Genomic DNA, 20087 nt, shown 5'->3' with positions numbered 1-20087 from the left:
TAGGCTGTTGCTTCCCACCAGCCAACTATTTTACTTTCGGTAGTGTATATGTGTCAATGCTACTCTCGCTTTGCCCCAGCTTCGCCCTCCCACTCCATGTAATCAAGTCCATTCTCTACGTCTAATTCTTTATTCCTGCCCCACAACTAGGTTCATCAGTACCTTTTTTTTGTTGTTTTTTAGATTCCATATATATGCGTTAGCATATGGTATTTTTTTTTTTTCTCTTTCTGACTTCCTTCACTCTGTATGACAGACTCTAGGTCCATCCACCTCACTACAAATAACTCAATTTCGTTTCTTTTTATGGCTGAGTAATATTCCATTGTATATATGTGCCACTTCTTCTTCATCCATTCGTCTGTTGATGGACATATAGGTTGGTTCCATGTCCTGGCTATTGTGAGTAGTGCTGCAATGAATGAACAATTTTAAATTCATGTATTCTTGTGCTATTTGGGTGGGGGGTGAAATTCTTCACTTTTACAAGATTATCCCAAGATTTTGTGGCCTTTGAGAAGGATAGCAGAAAACACTATGTAATATTACTTTTATTCTAAAAATATAACAAACAATAAATTCTCTTTTCTATTACTGTTATGGTAGTTTTAACTGTATATGAAATTACTGTTCACTGAAACTCACCCCAATATCATTGTCTAAGGGAAGCATGCTATGATCTCTCCAAATAGATTAATCATCCTTTTGCTGGGCTAACTCTATATAGATGTCCTTCTATTCTTGTCCTTATCACACTATGAAATATAAACCTGTCTTTCCAATTAGACTATGGATAATATGAGCACCTTCTCAGAACTTATCATGGCACATAAAAAAAGTTGGCCCCTAAAATGTTGGTTGAAAATTATAAATATCTAAAATATAAATTATATTATTTATAATATCTATAATTTACAATTATAAATATTTAAATAAAAGAACACTGTGATATACTAAGTTTTTGGCTATTATTATAGTTTGTGTCTGATTACAATCTGTCTGAAATTTAATCTGATTAAATATCCTGAAGATTATTAAGAATTGATAAAAGTACCAGATAGTTGTTAGGCACATAAATACCAGAGAAACAAGGCTGAAGTAACAGTTCAATGGCCTCTATAGGTTTCAGCATCTAAAATAAGGGGTTATGGAAGATGTCTATATACGTCCAAGCTATGATTTGTCCATCAACATACATCCTACAGAATAATTCCTCTGTTGTGATATATTAACATTTGCAATTTTCAGCATCTAGCTGTTCCTCCATTATTTTTCTTCCGTTCAAAAAAGCATATCAGAATGCAAATGAAAAAGTTTGAGGTTATTAAAGAAATAAACTCATTTCTGAACTAATTTATACTGTTAACAGAAAATCACTGGAGAAATTCAGAAATTTAATTATTATTAGTAACAACTTAATTACAACACTGCAGAACTAATGTTGACACACAAGTATATAATAACACCATTCTTGAAAATCTCAATATTAATTTCTGTTTAATATTGGAAGAAGTACAAGTATGTATTATAAACATTAATTGTAATTACAACAAAATTTCATTATATATAAACGGTGATAACAGATTCTTTCAAACTCATAGGGTTGTTTTAGTAATTGAAATAATCAATATGTAATGTTTTTCAACGTACCTGGTTCACTATGAGAAATGAATGTTTTTACCATTATGATTAATTGCTACTATGAACAATAGTATGTGCTTTATGAAGTTCATTTACATGCATTATTTTAACAGAGAGATAAGTAGGACATGGGTTTTTATCCTTGATTTACTTATAAAGAAAAGAAAAGTTAGAAAATTATTTGTTGAATAGGTTTATCTATTCAGTATAGAGACAGCATAGCATAGTGATAAATTGCAGACTCATTCTAAAGTTGAATTGTCTGAGTTTCCCAGCTTTGCCACTCATCGAATGAATGCCCTTGGCTACTTTACTGAATCGCTTTATTCCTTGTGTTCCTGATGATAGTAAGTCACTTATATGTGCTCATTAAATGAATAAAATAGGAAAATTGGTTGTTTTGGACATTCTTATTAAGCAATCAAATTTACTTACTGCCTATACTTGTTACAGAATCTGCTTCTTCCAAGTTATCATAATAAAGCATTGCCTCATTCTAATATCTAAGGATGTTTTTCTTCTTTCACCTGAAACTACAGAGAGCATTTTTGTTTAGACTTAGGTTTCAGTGGTGTAGCTCCAAAGTAGCACAAATCAAGAATAACTCCAGGTTTCCATGAGAGCAAATATGGGAGTCAGACAAATCTAAAGGACCATAGGCCCAGGAAAGTTGTTTGGTTTCCAGTTTCCCTGAGGATCAAGGTGCTGTATAATACATAGTTTCTTTGTAAGAAATGCACAATTGCCCCCTACCCAATATAGAATCAACGGAATTCCACAGGAAAGTTATCTCATATTCTGTCATTAAAATCTTCACTTGAATTTTTGTTTATTTATTTTCCTGATGAGAGTCACTATGGATCTCAGAAACATTATTCAAAATCATCACCTTTTTAATTTTGCCCAAATCTCACCTGTACCTACAAGGTGTTGGAAATATTAGATCTGCTTTTTAATGCAATGCATACTCTTTTCTCTCAGTATTATTTACTGTCTCAGACTATTAAGACAGATTAGTGATAGAGTCACTGACAGGCACATTTTTTGTCAAACATTTTTCTGACAAACTTGGACATTTGGGATAGACTTGGAGCCAGGATCAAAAACATTGAAAACATCATTTTTGGTAATGAGGGAAAAGAAAAGATGATAGTGCAAAAATCAGAGTTCTGAGAACATAAGCAATATGGTTCATGGATTTGATAATTCTACTCACCTACATCAACTTCAATTATTTTGACTAAGTTTAGGAAAACTCTAAATTGTTACATTATTTTTCATGGTTTGTTTCAATAAAATTATGTTTTGATTATCCAAAAGAATGTCCTGTAACCTATAAATATTTATATTATCATAATAATTAAATGAGAATATTATACTAATTAAGGTCTAATTTTAAAAGAAACATAGAATAAAACTATATTTTTACTTTAGAAATGTGATTGTAATGAACATTGGCCTTCCTTGTATGGACAAGTAATAATTCTCATGTTATGATGATGCTATGAGCTGAAGTCAGTCTATCTCTTTACTGCAGAATTTGTAAAAGCATTCCAGACTCTCCAAATGTTTTTAAATAGTTAATTTATTATAGAAGAAAGAGTACTTTATTTTGCATTTTCTTAACTTCAATAAAGTTATTGAGAACCATTAAGTAAAGTCAGGAAGGCAGATTAAATGTACTATTAAGGCTATAAAGGAAATGTGCTAATGTTAATATCTGTCCTTCAGAAGAGGGAAACTGCATGATTTAGAAAATAAAGTGAAAATTTGTATTGGGATTAGTTAAGCTAAACCCAGTTTCCTGGATAGGATTCAGGTAAAATCATTATATTCTTTCTCCTATGTCCTTATAGAAATTTTATTTGAATAGTATTATATCTCATCTACTTGTTTATTTATTTTTTCTATTTCCTATCCATCTGGCAATAAAATTTAAGAAGACTCTTTTAACCTTTAGTTCGTCTTGGTTTTCTTCTCTGTATCCAGGAATTTATCTGGTCAAATGGAGGTTATATTCAGTAATAGTATTGGGCATTTATTTTCTTCTTATAGCCTCAGGTTTTACAAACTAAAAGAGCAAGCAAAGAAGTATTTTTAATGACCAAGGCAATAACAAAATTGATCTCTGAGAATTTTTTTTTTTTTATCCAGCGTGTACTTTTTAACAATAGTAGACACAGGAAAGCATTTTATTAAATAAGAACTGAGATTACAACTCAAGATAAACAATTCAAACTTTATAATTTGTTGCCAGTCATGTCATGAATTACACCAGGATAAGTCCATTGACTTATTATTGTTATTTTTATAATGATAGCAAGAACGTACCATAGACAGTGAATTCTGGAGTCATTACTGAAATTCTGGTAAGAAATAGTAAAATTTCTTCTGACTTCTGCCTTACAACTTCACCAGAGGCAGGCTGTAATCACCTCAACATGCATTACCAATTGTGTTTTACTACTACATAATATAATAGGAAGTAAAAACTGAACAACCTGATTAACTAAATAGAGTTCTGAGGAACTCAGCTAGTACTTACAATCACCTTTGTCACTTGGAATCACACTTGCCTCTGGGCCCAAATGTTGAAGATTCATGCCTTACAACCATACTTTGATTCAGATTTTGTTTACTGTCAGAAAAAAAGAGCTCAACCTATTCTGCATCATTTAAAAATTATTTTGTTTTGCATAGAAATGTTTATACAATTTCAAATAAAAATAGAAAATAAATTCAAGTATGCTAATACCAATGCCAATATTCCCTTTTTTGCTAAATTATGTATAGTATGTTAAAAATTACTTAATAGGAGACAAACTTTACTGTTAGGGCCAATAAGTAGAACACTTTTGACACTTAAATGTTACTACCAATTTATTTAAAGTTTTGTTGTATTTCTCTGTTTAAAAAAAAACACCATGATTTGTAAGGTATGACTAACATGTTGGTAAATCATTATAACAAGTACTCAAATTCTGAAACTTTAAATGAAAGCATTAACACCAGGAGGCAATGAAAAGAGAGAGATGGGTCAGTCCTCAGTTGCTGTGTGCTTCAGTACCTTATTTTAATTATATCTGTTTCCTCCCCTGGGTCTTACTGCCATCATGGGCTGTGGAAATAACCACATGGGGAAAAAAAAGGAAAAAAAAGTAGCTACAGAATAGGGCTACAATATTTACAGACCTTCATTACAACCTGAAATATAACTTCTCTATTAATATATATTTCTCCAAGTTTGGGTGGGAAATGAAAGCTCTTGGTGATGTGGGGGAGTTGAATACATCACTCCAGAATGTGTCACTTTGGCATGTGGATTATTTTGAGCTAGAGACAGTCAGGAACCAGCAGACTCAGGAATAGCTTTTCATTTCCCTCTTGACTGTCTAAAAGAATTTGGACAGTTGACCTGTGCCAGGGAGAGAGCTATTACCAGATATAACATTTTTGTATCGGAAAGACTTATCTGCATGGCATAGCAAATATTTGCCATTCTCATCTACCTGAGAATTGTCTTCCTCTCCTTTAAAGTCCCAGATGAGTACACCATTATCCTTGGCTCAGGATGGTGTATAAATTTCAATTACCTGACTGCTGTGGAGTCTCATATTTTTATGGGACTCCCATAGATATAAACTTTGTGTTTCTCCTGCTAATTTGTCATATTTCAATTTAATTATTAGACCAGTTAAAGGACATACAAGTGAAGAAGGACTTTTTTCCACCCCTAGGGTCACATAGGAAACTTAACTGAATAAATAATTGCCTGAAATTTCTTCCCTTTTTTATCTACATTCACCACTTCCCATTTCTTCTTTACTTCTTACCAATTTGTAGTTAGATTTCAAGGGAAGCTTCTAGAAATAGATCCTTTCTTATTCATCCAGCCATCTTAAATATATAAGAAAAAGTAAAAATACACTGATCAATGCATATTTATCCTCATTACCTTTAATTTTACCATTACCTTTTAATTTTAATATCCTGTATATGCTTTTAGTGTTAAATAATTATCTATCTCTCTTTCTACCCCACCCTCTCTCTATTTGTTTATACAGTCAGTAGAACCCTGAAGTAAAGAAGTTGACACCTTGATTCAGGCATGTTTGGGTGCACTGCTGGTTTCCTACCTCTGACTTCTTGGAAAGCTTCAGTTTCCCTTAAAATAAAAATTTTAATAGAACCTATTTCACTAGGATGGTCAGAGGGTTAAATAAAATAGTTCATGTTCAGCACAGTTCAGCCTCCTCCTAGGGTAAGTTATAGTATATTGATAATGCACATAGTTTATAGTTAAAATTGACAGTAATTATGTTGATATTGAGTTTTGTCATGAAGATCACAAATATCCCAATATTATGCTTTTTATTAAAATTTCAAGATGAAATTAGCTTTTAAAAACTATTTATTTTCTGACTTCATTATTTCAAAATTGTTATATAAAAATTATAGAATTGATACTGCTAAAATAAGTGTAAGACAGCTAAAAAACCAAATATTTGACTCTTGCCTTTAAACAAGTTATAATTTAGTGATGAATGGACTTTATACATAAACACACACATATACACATACACGACCAAATAATATTTGAAATCAAAGCAAGTACAGGGAATTAATAATTTTTGAAAATGACAAGAAAAGACACTGAGTAACGAAGAATTAGTTGAAGGAAGAGTCTTTTGAAGAAGTGACTGAATACTCTAGATTTTATTCATTCAGAAAGAAATGCTTAGAAATTGACATAAAGCATACCTTCAACAGAGAGTTGGTGAATTTTGTTGGTTTACTGTCTCTTACTATTCAGCACAGGATAAAAGATTTTGGGGTAGTGTATATATGTCAATGCTACTCTTCATCCCAGCTTAGATAGCTAGTGGGAAGCAGCTGCATAGCACAGGGAGATCAGCTTGGTGTTTTGTGACCACCTAGAGGGGTGGGATAGGGAGGGTGGGTGGGAGACGCAAGAAGGAGGGGATATGGGGATATATGTATACATATAGCTGATGCACTTTGTTATATAGCAGAAATTAACACAACATTGTAAAGCAACTATACGCCAATAAAGACGAAAAAAAAAAAAAAAAGATTTTGGTGTAGTTACATTTGTATACATGTGGATTAGATGACAGTTCTCTTGTTGTTTTGGTCCAGATTATTGAAAGTTCCCCAAGGGCAGTGTTGAGCCGAGGTTTGCAATGTACAATTAAACTTGAAAGTAAGCTTCCTGAATCGTCCGTCTTGTTCCCTTCGCTTAAATCAATTCAGGGCAAAAGTCAGTGAGATTATTTGAAGTTAATTTTCTTGACAGTTGTTCTGATATTGTGTGTACACTATGGATCACAATGAATCCAACTTGATAGTGTTTAATTATTTACTTTTTATTTGAGTGTAGGTCTTGAATATGAAGATTCATTTCTTAAATAGTGCCACTCAGTCACAGTAGAAATGTGGATTAAGTTCTTACTTTGTTCCAAACTCTTTAATAGATTACCAAGAATAAAAAAATAAAAAAGATGTCTGGCCTGATTAGAAATTAAGAGTTTACCACACATCTTTAAATATGATCAGTTCCATGGCCATTGAAGAATGAATGGCCATAGAAATTGTAGAAAATCACCAAGATGTAAAAATATGTGAAACAAAAAGCAGATTGTTTCATGATACTGTACTAACTTTTAGTTTCAAACAGTAGAGCAGCAAAGAAAACTATCATAGTTGACCATTAGCATCTAAAATACTAAACAGATGTCAGAAAAGTGTGACTCATTTATATAAAATTGATTGGGGTTCAGATTAAGGAATTATCACAATTTCCAGTTTGAAAGGATCTTGAAAATCATGAGGACTCAGCCTATTCCTACTATAAGTATAGAAGAGTGGAAAACAGCTTAAGTTTTAGAGCCAATCTTACCAGGTTAAGATCCCTGCTCAAAACTCTTACTCTCTGACCTTAAAAAAAACTCATCTTTCACTTTTACATTTCTAAAATGGAGTCTCATCCTCATAAATATGTTTATTGTTTAACTTAATATGTGCAAAGAGTAAATGGTAGTGACTCACATATACTTAATAGTCAATAAAACTCAAATATTATGAAAATTATAAGGACTGTTTCCTTTATTACCTGGTGTGGAAAAACATTTTCTGTGAAGGACTAGATTATCAATATTTTAGGCTGTGCAGGCCATGTGATTTCTTTTCCAACTGCCCAGACATGCCACTGCAGAGTGATAGCAGCCATAGAAAATATGAAGATGAAGAAGGATGGCTGTTTTATAATAAAACTTTATTTAGCACACTGTAATTTAAATTTCATATATTTTCATGTATAACAAAATATTATTCTCCAAACGATATGTTTCAACTACTTAAAAATGGAAAAAAGAATAACATTCCTAGATTGTGGGCTGTGCAAAAGTAGAGAGCAGGCTAGATTTGTGCCGTGGGCTGTAGTTCTCTGACTCTTGTGTTATTTCAGGCAAGCCTCTTTTGCAACTTGGGCTTGCTGGCCTTGTCTATACAATGGAGATTGCAGGGTCTCCTTACCTGATGCAAAGATGTTATAATATGATAATGGAGAAATGTTGGAAAATTGGTCAATAGTAAACAATTGATGATGTTTATATGATGCAGTTATAAAATTGCAGAATACAACCAGAAATTCTTACATTTAACTATATCTTTATTTTTTTCTCATTTTAAACAGTTATCACACTTGTAATTAGTAGAATAGTGTCTTTCTCATTGGACTTAATGTAAGTTCCTAAAGACAGGAACTCTGCCTATTCTATCTACCCTGATCTCAGTATTTATAAGAATGACTGGTACATGGTAGGTTGTCAACAATATTAATTGAATCAATGAATGAAAAAACTAGATCAAAATAAAATAAAGCATATTCCATTATTTAATCCTATCTTTTCCACTTTTGAACAGTTTAAACTTAACTGGATGAAATAAAAGAGAATTTGGATTACAAGTTAGTGGACTATTGTTGAAATAATCATTACTGTTCCTTTCTAGATCTTCTGTTATGCCTCGGTTGGCCAAGACATTGAGTATGTGACTCTATTATAACTTGCCTGAAGCCCTTTAACCAGTTTTTTTTTTCACTTTCTTTCTTTCCATTCTCAGTCATTTCTAATTATTATGATTATTTTAATTTTTGATTCAAGCTTACTGTTAAATACCAGCAAATACTCTCAAATAATGACTTCTTCAATCTATTTTTAAAAATAAAAATGACCATATGAATGCATCTGTGAAATCTGACAGTTTACATGTTCAACAAATTTAGTAGGCAATATATAGCTTTTTGGAGGTATTTTGAGAAGAAAATTAACAGGCTGTATTGTTACCATTGAATAATACTTCCTCTTCTTTTCCCTCCTTCCATTTTCCATTTCTCTAACTGATATCTTGACTTGTTTGTTCTACATTTTTTAGCACCTGTTTTCTAAAGACTAAGAATTAAGTTTATATATTTTCTACTCCTCACATTTTTCAATTTCTCTTTTCTAATAGATCATCATTATTGCCTGCCTGTCTAAGATACTGTTGACAGATTCTCTCTTATTAAACCATCCATGTTCCTGAAGCCTCAGGTAACAGCCACAGCAATGATCTGCTCCAAAAAATGGAGAATAAGATTCCACACTTTTTCTTAAATGAGACTATGAGAGAGAAGTTTCTTTTGTCGTCCACAAAATCATCTGGCATTTTCCCATAGATTTACAACAGGAAGGTGATTTGGAGCTTCCACCAACGTATTCTCCCAGAGCTCCTTGTAGAAAGAGTAAAGAGCTTTGAGGGTGTGAGATCACTTCCCACATCTTTTTAACATCCCTGCTTTCCCCACTAGATTCATCATTGTTATCAAAGAAGGAAGATTCTCATTTTCAATGCTTTTACTCTACCACAGTGTACTTAAGGGAGTGATATGTGGGAATATGGTCTCCAGAGTACCTTTAAATTTTCAAGCAAGTGCAATCAGTACACCCTATGGAAAATACACCATATTCTGCTACACCAGAGGTTAGACAGTTGGCATCTTGCCCTTCACTTAACATGCTAGCCAGTACAACGTAATTTATATTATGTCATTTGTTATTCTTAGGTAACATGCTTCGACCGTTTTGCCTTCAGTTGAAAGACACTGTTATCTGTAAATCTTGGATTCTGTATATTTAAATTTGGACTAAATTACTATTCAGTCAAGATACCAATTTCTAGACTTGTGGTTTAATGACAGTATTATGCCCATTGGTATTGTATCACTACAAAGGCAGTCATGAATATATATTTAAATCAGTGCCATAGGTCAAGGGTTGCACTAAGATGAAGTTATGACTGTACAATATCAGCATAAAAGGATAAAACTGATGACCAGTAAAGTCACTGTAATTCCAAGGAGCAAACAAGATGTGATTTATACTTTATTTTGCATAGTAAATGGGGAGAAAAGACCTTTTTTGTTTCAAAGAATTCATGTTCAGTGAAACCCTTTAAACAATATACACTTCAATTTTTATAATCCAGCTACATGAATAACTTCAAATAAATGATTTAATTAATCATTTGAAATTATACAAATGTTTCAACTAAATGGTGTAGTTAAAATGAGCTAAATGTCTTTACCCCAAACTCGTTTCTAGAAAGCTTACATTCTCAGTGGCACAGATTTATTTGAATATTCTGTCATGCAAGGCCAGTTGCTAGCCTTCATAATCTTTATACATGGAGTCATATAATGGCTATATTCTCCAATGTGCTTTTATGTTCTTATGTTTCCTCTTGGTTGGCATCCTTTCTTAGTTTTAATTTCTGTCTGTCTTTATCTTTTTCTCTCTCTGACACACACACATACACACACACACACACAGAGTTTACTGCTGTCATCTCTTTGCCATTTCTTTCTAGCTTGCATATTTTACCATTTATCTGATAAAAAAGATCTATTGTTGAAAAGCAATAGTAAGAAGAAAGAAAAGTAATGTTTGTTATCACATTCTAATTTGATTTCCTTGATGTCTTTGATGCCAAAGGTGTCTTATAATTATCAGTAGAACTAATAATTATTTCAGCATAATTATGGCTGTGTGTGGGGAAAACTGAGGTGATCAATAGAATTAAATGACTAAACTAGCATAAAACCATAAGTGAAGTGATTTTATAATGCAAGAAAGTGAAAAGGCAGAATCCATGTTTTATGTTCCCAAAACAAGTGGCCAAAAGAAAAGGAATAAAAAGGTCACTCTATTCCTTCTTAATTAGAATTGAACAAATCTATGTAATGTGTTGTGAAATGTAGTTATTGACTCATTGTAATTGTTGTAGTAGGTAACTAATCTCCAACTATATCATCGAAATATCCACTCTTCGAAAAACTCATTAAATTTCCTTCAATGCTAACATACTCAGCTGCTATAAATCACCTCCTATTTTTTGTTACTTTTATTTCTCAGAAAATTTTGAAAAGTTTTTTCACCTTTTGTGCTGAAACTAACCCAGGACAACACACACAAATTCCCATTTAAGTATCTATTTTGTGTTTAGCTCATCTGTAGAGATATGTTGCTACTATATTATATGCAGAATTTTGAAGTTTTACATGGATCTCTACTTGCAGGTTGCAGAAATTAACTTGAACAAAATAAAGATGTCAGTTTCCACAGAGAAGTCAGAAATGTTTCACAGGGTCCTCGATGTCCAGCCAGGACTAAGGGAAGACTGGAACAGGGAACTAGGAGGCTGAGAGGGAACCGGGATGTGCTAATTTACCTCTTTGTCTCTGCTTCTGTCACGTGCTCCTCTTTCTGCAAACTGTATCTCTCTGCTTTACTGCACAGTGGAACTGACTCATTTGTGCTCTAGCTTTCTATCTCCCCTTGTCTCTCTTAGACTCTCTCCTCCATGCTTTTTGTTCCAAATACCTGGGTATCAAGTGATGATCATTTGAACTTAGATCACCATCTGTAGCCCAGTCAATTGTGAAGGAGGAAGTGGGGAGGATTACTTTGTTTAGAATGGCTGGGGTGTGGGGGGGAGCTATTAGCCTCCAAAAGAAATAACTGAGCTCCACAACCAGTTCAAAAAATATTCTCTACTTGTGATGTGTGCTTCCCTCCACTTGGGATCTTATACTCTCAAGAGGCCCTTGAGTTAGACATTTGAATAATCAACTGCAGTAATTAGATTTCAGGATTTTAGACTTTCAAGTAAAGTCTATGATGTACACAAGGTTACTCAATGCTTACAAGTTACTTTATTATAAGTTGTTTATATTGAGGCTACATCCCAGCTAACATCACTATTTATGCAAAGATATTTGTGAAGAAGATTGAGAGATTGATTGCCATCTAAAGTTCATAATGTTCAAATGTACAAATATAGAACAGGTGACAGAGCTTCTCTTCCATAAAAGAGGCGAGATTATAACATAAATTCAGAAAAAAAAGTGATTTAAGAAGTAAAAGTGTGTAGCTCATGTCAAATATTTAAGAAGTTAGAAAAGATGAAACATGAAAATGACTCTCACCTTTGCCAGCATAATCCAGATATCCTATATAGAAAAATTTGAGATCAAACAAAAGTTACTGTATTTGAGATCTTAGCCAAAAGTACTGGTTTAGAAGTAAGTGGAGAGTGTTTCTATGGTTTGTTTGTTTATTTTTGCGGTACGCGGGCCTCTCACTGTTGTGGCCTCTCCCGTTGCGGAGCACAGGCTCCGGACGCACAGGCTCAGCGGCCATGGCTCACGGGCCCAGCTGCTCCGTGGCATGTGGGATCTTCCCAGAGCGGGGCACGAACCCGTGTCCCCTGCATCGGCAGGCGGACCCTCAACCACTGCGCCACCAGGGAAGCCCTGTTTCTATGTTTTGTACTGAGTGAAAATGAGAAGTTTCCAGGGGAAACAATATGTGGCAGAAAAAAAAAGCAAAACAAAACTGTGCACAAATATCCATTACACCTTCTTTCATTTAGTTTTAAATACCCGCCCCCCGCCCCGCAAGATTTAGCCGTCCATATGGCTGCTCAGCTAGAAAAACATATCCTATATTCTTTTTCAACACGGTATGGCCATATTTTGGTTTAAGCAGTGTGAGTGGAAATGAAACTTACAATGTGTAAATTGCCCTCAACTTCAAATTCTCCCTTTGCTGATAGCAGAACTATGATGAGATTGGAAGCAGCTGCTTTGAAGCCAGAAATATAAAACCCAGGGCTAAAGAGTTGGAAACCCTGATACCTCTCTTCTGCTTAATTCTGGGCTATTTCTTTCCAGAGAAATGTACTTGAATACTATTTAAGTTTCCGAATGTTAACCTCTATTCATGAAAACAAAAGGTAACATTTAACTGAACTAGTTTCCTTGAAAAGGAATGAACTCATTATAATTTAAGAGTGGGAGGAGTAAAACTTGCTCAGTGAAAAGTATGGGCATATATTTTGTCTATAATAGAGATGCAGGTCCAGGCAGTGTTGTAGAAAACTGAGTTGCACTTGATTCTCTAAAGGAAAAGAAGAAATAAATAAGAAGAGAACAGATAACAGAGCTTCTTGGATTTTAGGTGGCAGGTAGGAAAGGAGCATGCTGAATAGAAACATAGAGGGATTTATTAGTCTCATCCTCAAGTGAGGATTTGGGAAGCCAGGGCTTGATAAGATCAACTATCTTCTGCTATCCGTATTAATTTCCTTCAAATATGACTTGATTCTCAGGTAAAAGTGTTGGGATTCTTTTATTATAGCCTACACAAAACCATTGACCAGGCATGAAAGAGGAAGTGACAATTTATTAGTGTCCAGAAGGTCTTACGGCTAAATCAATGCATTTGGATTTAGGCTATACAGGCAGCAAAGACTGAGAGAATACAAAGGGAGAAGGAAATGATGTGAACAAAAGCTCAAAAGTGGAACAAGGGCCACATAGAAATACTCTGTAAATCAGTTGGACAACTACGTGGACCCTAAGACATAGAGTATTAAGGCTAAATTATAGAATATTAGAAAACCTGTAAACTAAATAGTTGATTTTAGAGGAAGCTGAGAGCCAAGGATTAGAATTCATGTGGTTCAGGGTCATGCAATCAAGTTGAGTCAGATTCACTACTACAATCCATGGTGACTTGGTTTCCTGATCCATGATTTCTGCAGACACGAGCTCAGTTTTGCATGTTTGTGTATGTGGTGGAGAGGCATAATATGTGAAATATAATAACTGTCTCTTTGTGATGTTTAATTGAGAGTTTATCTTTTTAGTTTATGATAAGAAGAGTTTCCTTAAGAAGATACTGGTATCTTTGAAGAAAATGAATGAATCAGTAAGACATAGACTTCCACTATAAATTTTGCTTAGTTTTTTAAAGTATTAAATCAACAATTATTATATATTATTTTTACTAGATTGATGTGAAATACCTTCTAATAGTCTGTCTTTTATTTGGGCTGTTTGATTCCTAATTTCTTACCATGTCTATAGTCTCTTTCTCTTTTCTCTTTTCTTTCTTTCTTTCTTTCTTCGTTTCTCTCTCCTCTCTTTCTCTCTCCACCCCCCTTCCTTCCTTCTTTCCTTCACTCCTTCCAGTTTTACACACAGAAAAGGACCTATGAACACAGCAGGGTAATAAAAAATGAACCACTTTTCCACATAATAGTACTTTTCAAGAGATTCAAATTAATATCTACAGAGACATCATAACCGTAAAGGGGCAACCAAGACCCAACTGGAAAAAAAGATGTGCAGAGCCCAAACTTTGCCCAAGGAAACACTGATTTAACTGAAAACCACCATTAAAACACTCTTCTACACCATTCAAAATCAAACACTTGCACTATAATTGACTCTAGGTTTGCTACTTCTTCTGTGTGCTCAACTTATCAGTTTCTTAATAGAGAAACACTTTAAATGGTTTGGGCAGGACCTCAGTAAAGGAATCAAGAGACCTTTCAATCCACCAAAGAACTATCTTTCTGAAAGAGTACAAGAATCCAATGGCAGCTCACTGAATTACGTTACATGTTTGAATGTTACACATTTACATTCAATGTCTTATGACCCTTACTTCTTAGAGCTGTCTTTTGGAATGATGAGAATTTTATCTGACTACATGTTCCCATGGCTCCTACATCTCGTTTTAAGCCTGGACTTCCGTTCTTCTTCAGTTTCAGAGCCGTCCATAACACTGCTGTTCTGCTTTGTCCTCCGGTTCCTTTGTGTTCCCTAAATCAGAAATGAGCACACCTTCCCTCCAGTCACCTGTATGGAGTCCTCCCCATTCACCTACCTTGCCAAGTGGAGGTAAGGATGGAATATAAAAAGTCGCTGTCCCCTAGAGTGTGAACCATAACATCGATGCCGCTGTCTGTCTATTCTTGTATTCCCCGTGTCTGTCATGGAGCCAGGTCCACATGATAATAGTTTGCAGAACGAATACATGAAAAAAAAATTTGAAGCTTGTGATTGATCTAATAGCAACAGTTCATTGAAAATAACCCTAAAATGTGGAAAGTATTTTAAGTTGACAATATGTGGAGCATTAATACTCACTAGAAACAATGTGATCTCATTTCATTACACTTTGCATACTTAAGTGTTCCCTATTGTATTTTTCTGTATACTTTCAAATCAGAAGCATGACAGCTCCTTTGTATGCTGAACTACCACATGGCAGACACATCTTCCAAACAAGGGTTTGTGTACTTCAGCAGCTCAGCGGGAAACAAGTTTTTCAATAAATATCTTTCCTTAATTGTCTAGCTCATTAATGATTTTTATTACATCTGAAAGTGTGCCAAATCCCTTATGGAACTCAATTACATTTCAAGTGAAAAGCACAATACATGTAAACACTGAGATCTTATATAAAGAAAGATTTTTTTTCCTCTTTTTTATCCCTCCCACTGAGACACTTTAGAATTTAAAACTATAATGTCTCCTGCTTCATGCATCAACACATGATATAATGTAGAATATAGTAAGATTGAGAGCAGGTGAAATGCAGGTGCTAGGTCCCGAAAAATGTTCTAAAAAGGAAAAAGATAAAACAAAGTAGGATTTCAGGCTCTGAACTTAACCCTTTGTTTGTATATGAAATAAGGAAGGGATTCTTGTAAAGTGATTTTTACTCCCTCTGGAGAGAGCAAACTTATTGGGTAATAGGTTATCCTTCAGCCAGCATCAGTGCACCTATAAATCTACAATGTACGGAATCAACAGAATTCATTACTTGCCATTGAATGTAAGGCTTAGAAATTTCAATGGAGAAAAATATCAAACTATATGTGCTTGTTCTCTCTGTATTTTTCTCATTTTGCAAGCATTTTAGGTGAAACAGTTGTGTCTATTACTGAATTTATCTTTACAGGAATGTTATGGGTTTGTAATAAATATTAAATAACAATAATTAGAAGAGCCCAGAAGAAAAATCTCACTTTAATTTTAAAGCAAGAAATTTTACAAACAATAGTTTTATTGGAAAACAATGTACATCAGTAAATACATTTAAATTATAAAATAATTTGTGAGTAGAATTAGCATGGTCTATTGTTCTTTATACTTAGATATTTCCCTCACATTATATTTAGAGAAAACTGTTTCAAAATATAAACTCTTCATATTCTAGCTCAAAAGCTATACTTATTTCATGGAATCACATAAATGATATCTAACAGGATGACTGTTAGTTTTGAATGATGGTTGTTATTCTAATCTAGATAGAGGAAAAAAAATCTTTTACAAATATGCCATAATAAAGGTCATCTGATCATTTTAGCCTTCAGAATGAAGACAAGCAAACATGACAGTGATCATGAGAATAGGGTCTATAAACCATGATCAAATTATTTTGTTGAAATGAAATATTAGGATACTATTTGAATAAAAATCTGCAAATGTTTGAGTGCTAATTATATCAGTCATAATTTGACCACAAATGTTAAAACCTTAGCAATGTAAACCACTGGAGAGACAAATCCCTGATAGAGTAGAGGTAAGAAATTCAGAATTAACTGCAATATAAGATATAATTATGGAGAATGAAGATGATGGTGATGATGATGATGATGATGTCTTGCAAAATAAATGTCATTACATTCTTTACAGAGAACTGAGGTACTTTTTCACTTGTAGGTAGAAAAGACTTGATTTAAGAGGGTGTTGACTTTTAAGCTGGTTCTTAAATGAAGGTATACATTTTAATATACAGTTCAGGTGTTTTGAATGGCTTCAACGCATCTAGAAATGTTACAGAGGAGTATGAACGAAAAAGTAGTTCAGTTTAAATAGAATAACACCTTAATATGTTGGTTTAGTGATAGGCAAATCCTGTTCATTGTGATTGGTTAAGGAAAGCACTGAATTTTGATGGAAGCTTGATTCACTGTACAAAAATTTCTGTTTTTCTTTATTTTTACTGTTTTGCACATTTTGAGTAAAGAGACTTCTCTTGCTTAATCACACTAAGCGAAATTGTGTATGATAGAATCTGGATCAGTTTGACTGAGGTTTAAGTAAACTAAATTAAGAAATTTTATGAGACTATTCTAGAGAGTTGTGTTTTACTGAAAGTAAAATAAAATCTGGAGTGTGACATAAGGCTTTATATTTTTGCATTTAATTTAATAAGTATACTTTTGAAGCTAATAGAACATTTCAATACAGTAACTTTTAATATCTCACACTTGTACTGTTTCTTAAGCATTATTAACTGTGTATTACTAGAGTAGAAGTTATGCCAAAGAGGCCAAATCTAATTTGCTCATCACAAGGCCAATGCTGTCACAACAGCTGCCTCAAAACAAAGAGTCAGAGAAGAATGAATAAAGTATTACATGAATACTAACTTAATGGAATCCACTGCATTTTGAACATAAATATTTTCTAAACTAGTAGTCTTTAAATGTTTTTGATCATATACTCTTTAAAATAATGCCCGAACTATGTAACATCAGGGAATGTTGTTTAGTAGTATGTGTAATTATCTGTCATAAATTTAAATAATTTTATGCAATATAATTTATGTTGTATTATAAATGTTGACATGTTAAAATAAAATCAACACAGTTTCAAAATATACATCCAATGTAATAGAAATATCAGAGTAATTTTAATACTATGATCATATATTTAGTAATTTTATATCATTTGTTTCCTCCTTTAACACAAATTCATTTATTCTGGAATTTTTTTTTGTTTGTTAGTTTTGGCCACACAGCACGGCTTGCTGGATTTTAGTTTCCTGACTGGGGATTGAACCTGGGCCCTTGGCAATGAAAGCACAGAGTTCTAACAACTGGACCTCTGGGGAATTCTCCATTTATTCTTTAAAAATTATTTATTGGGCATCTGATATGTATCGGTTATTGTTCTAGGCATTGACATATGTGGTGGTGATTCCTGCTTTCATCCTCCAATTTCTGTATAGTTTACATTGTATTCTAGATATCCTGTTTAAGAGATCAAGGCATGCACACATTTACTTTAAATAACATTTTGCTCTTATGAGTCTGAATATTTATAGGATTTTTAATATTCTACCTTTTTTAAAGAAAAACTCAAATATCAGTATTTTCATCTAAATAGTTGACATTTTAGAGAGCCTTTTCAATTTTGGAACTTAGGTCAACAAGTTATATTTTTTGACTATTGTTCTGATACTGTTCTTTTTTTTCTCATTTTTCTTTTTATTCAGAAATGATACAATTCCTAAGGGTCAGATGGAAAGATAGTACATTAGGATGTAGTTCAACTTGAATAATTAAAAGAAAAGAAAAAGAAATTCCACAATAGAAAACTATTGTCTTTAACCCAGTTTCTAGTTTTAAGACAGTTCATAGATACAGAACTAATCGTTTCAAGAATAGAATAGCCCAGTTCATCTTGGGGAAGGACTCTACAACACCATCCAGTATATATCATAATCATATCCCTATACTTCCCAAAGGACCTGTGGACATTAACCAGAGAAACTGTATATTGGGGAATTTAATCCCAGATTAAAATTTTAATTAAATGTTAAAAATTACTTTATTATTATTATCTTATTTAAATAACTTCCTATTTATAGAAAAGTCAGTAAAGCTCATTTAAGAGATGGGACTGCAAGATTGAGCAGTTATTATTATTATTATTATTTTGTGGTACGCGGGCCTCTCACTGCTGTGGCCTCTCCCATTGTGGAGCACAGGCTCTGGACACACAGGCTCAGCGGCCATGGCTCACGGGCCCAGCCGCTCCGCGGCATGTGGGATCTTCCTGGACCGGGGCACGAACCAGTGTCCCCTGCATCGGCAGGAAGACTCTCGACCACTGCGCCACCAGGGAAGCCCTGAGCAATTATTTTTGCTTGATACCATGGGGTGGCTACTTCAATAACACACATTTGTGTTTGCTTGCTGTGGTTCCTACCTCACTGCCTTTGACATTACTCCTGTTTCTGGAATTATATCCCTAATAAATGGATTATAAAATTTATTTATTTATTTTTTAACATCTTTATTAGAGTTTAATTGCTTTACAATGGTGTGTCAGTTTCTGCTTTAGAGCAAAGTGAATCAGTTATACATATATATACTTCCCATATCTCTTCCCTCTTGCATCTCCCTCCCTCCCACCCTCCCTATCCCACCCCTCTAGGTGGTGGGATTATAAAATTTATGACCAGAGATTTTTGTATTGGGCTCTGCTTTGGGGGGAACACAAGCTAAGACAATTTATCTATACCCTGAAAAGTCAGTCTGAGAAATGCCTTTTTTGTGGTTTTGCTTTGTTAGACACTTACTGTCTGAGGTTTACTTATGAATTAACTTTGATTTTAATAGTCATTATGTTTCTGGAGAGCCGATCATGGTGCCTCTCTTTCTTTTCTCCAATAAGTAGGGAATACTTCCAGAATGAGCCATTTCCTCATTGTAAGAAATACCACAGCACACCAAGGGACTTAAAGTCTTAGATGATACCTGACATAGCTCTCTTTTTTTATGATACTTTATGTCAGTCACCCAACTAATAAAACAGTCCCCCACTCCCACCCCATCAGCTAGACCCAAGACACAAAAGCTAAGGGAAAATTAGATAAATGTACCCCATCCTTCTTTTAGTTTACTTCACGCTGAAGCATACTGTTTTCTAAGCACTTGGCTATGGTTCCCTCTTTGCATTTACATCTTATTTAAACACTGGGATATTTTAAGTTGTTTTGCAGCTCAATTTTAAGTTGTTTTTTTCTGGGAAATATATACTCTCTCTTCTCCAAAGCTTACTTTTATTTCACACACACACACACACACACACACACACACACACACACATATATGTCTCTCTCTCTCTCTCTCTCTCTCTCTCTATATATATATATATATGTGTGTGTGTGTGTGTGTGTGTGTGTGTGTGTCTATATATATATAATTTATATATCTCATATATATGTATATATATA

This window comes from Kogia breviceps, chromosome 6 (genome assembly GCF_026419965.1).
Source record: "Kogia breviceps isolate mKogBre1 chromosome 6, mKogBre1 haplotype 1, whole genome shotgun sequence".
Classification (NCBI taxonomy): domain Eukaryota; kingdom Metazoa; phylum Chordata; class Mammalia; order Artiodactyla; family Physeteridae; genus Kogia; species Kogia breviceps.
Note: the sequence above shows the minus strand (reverse complement) of the source record.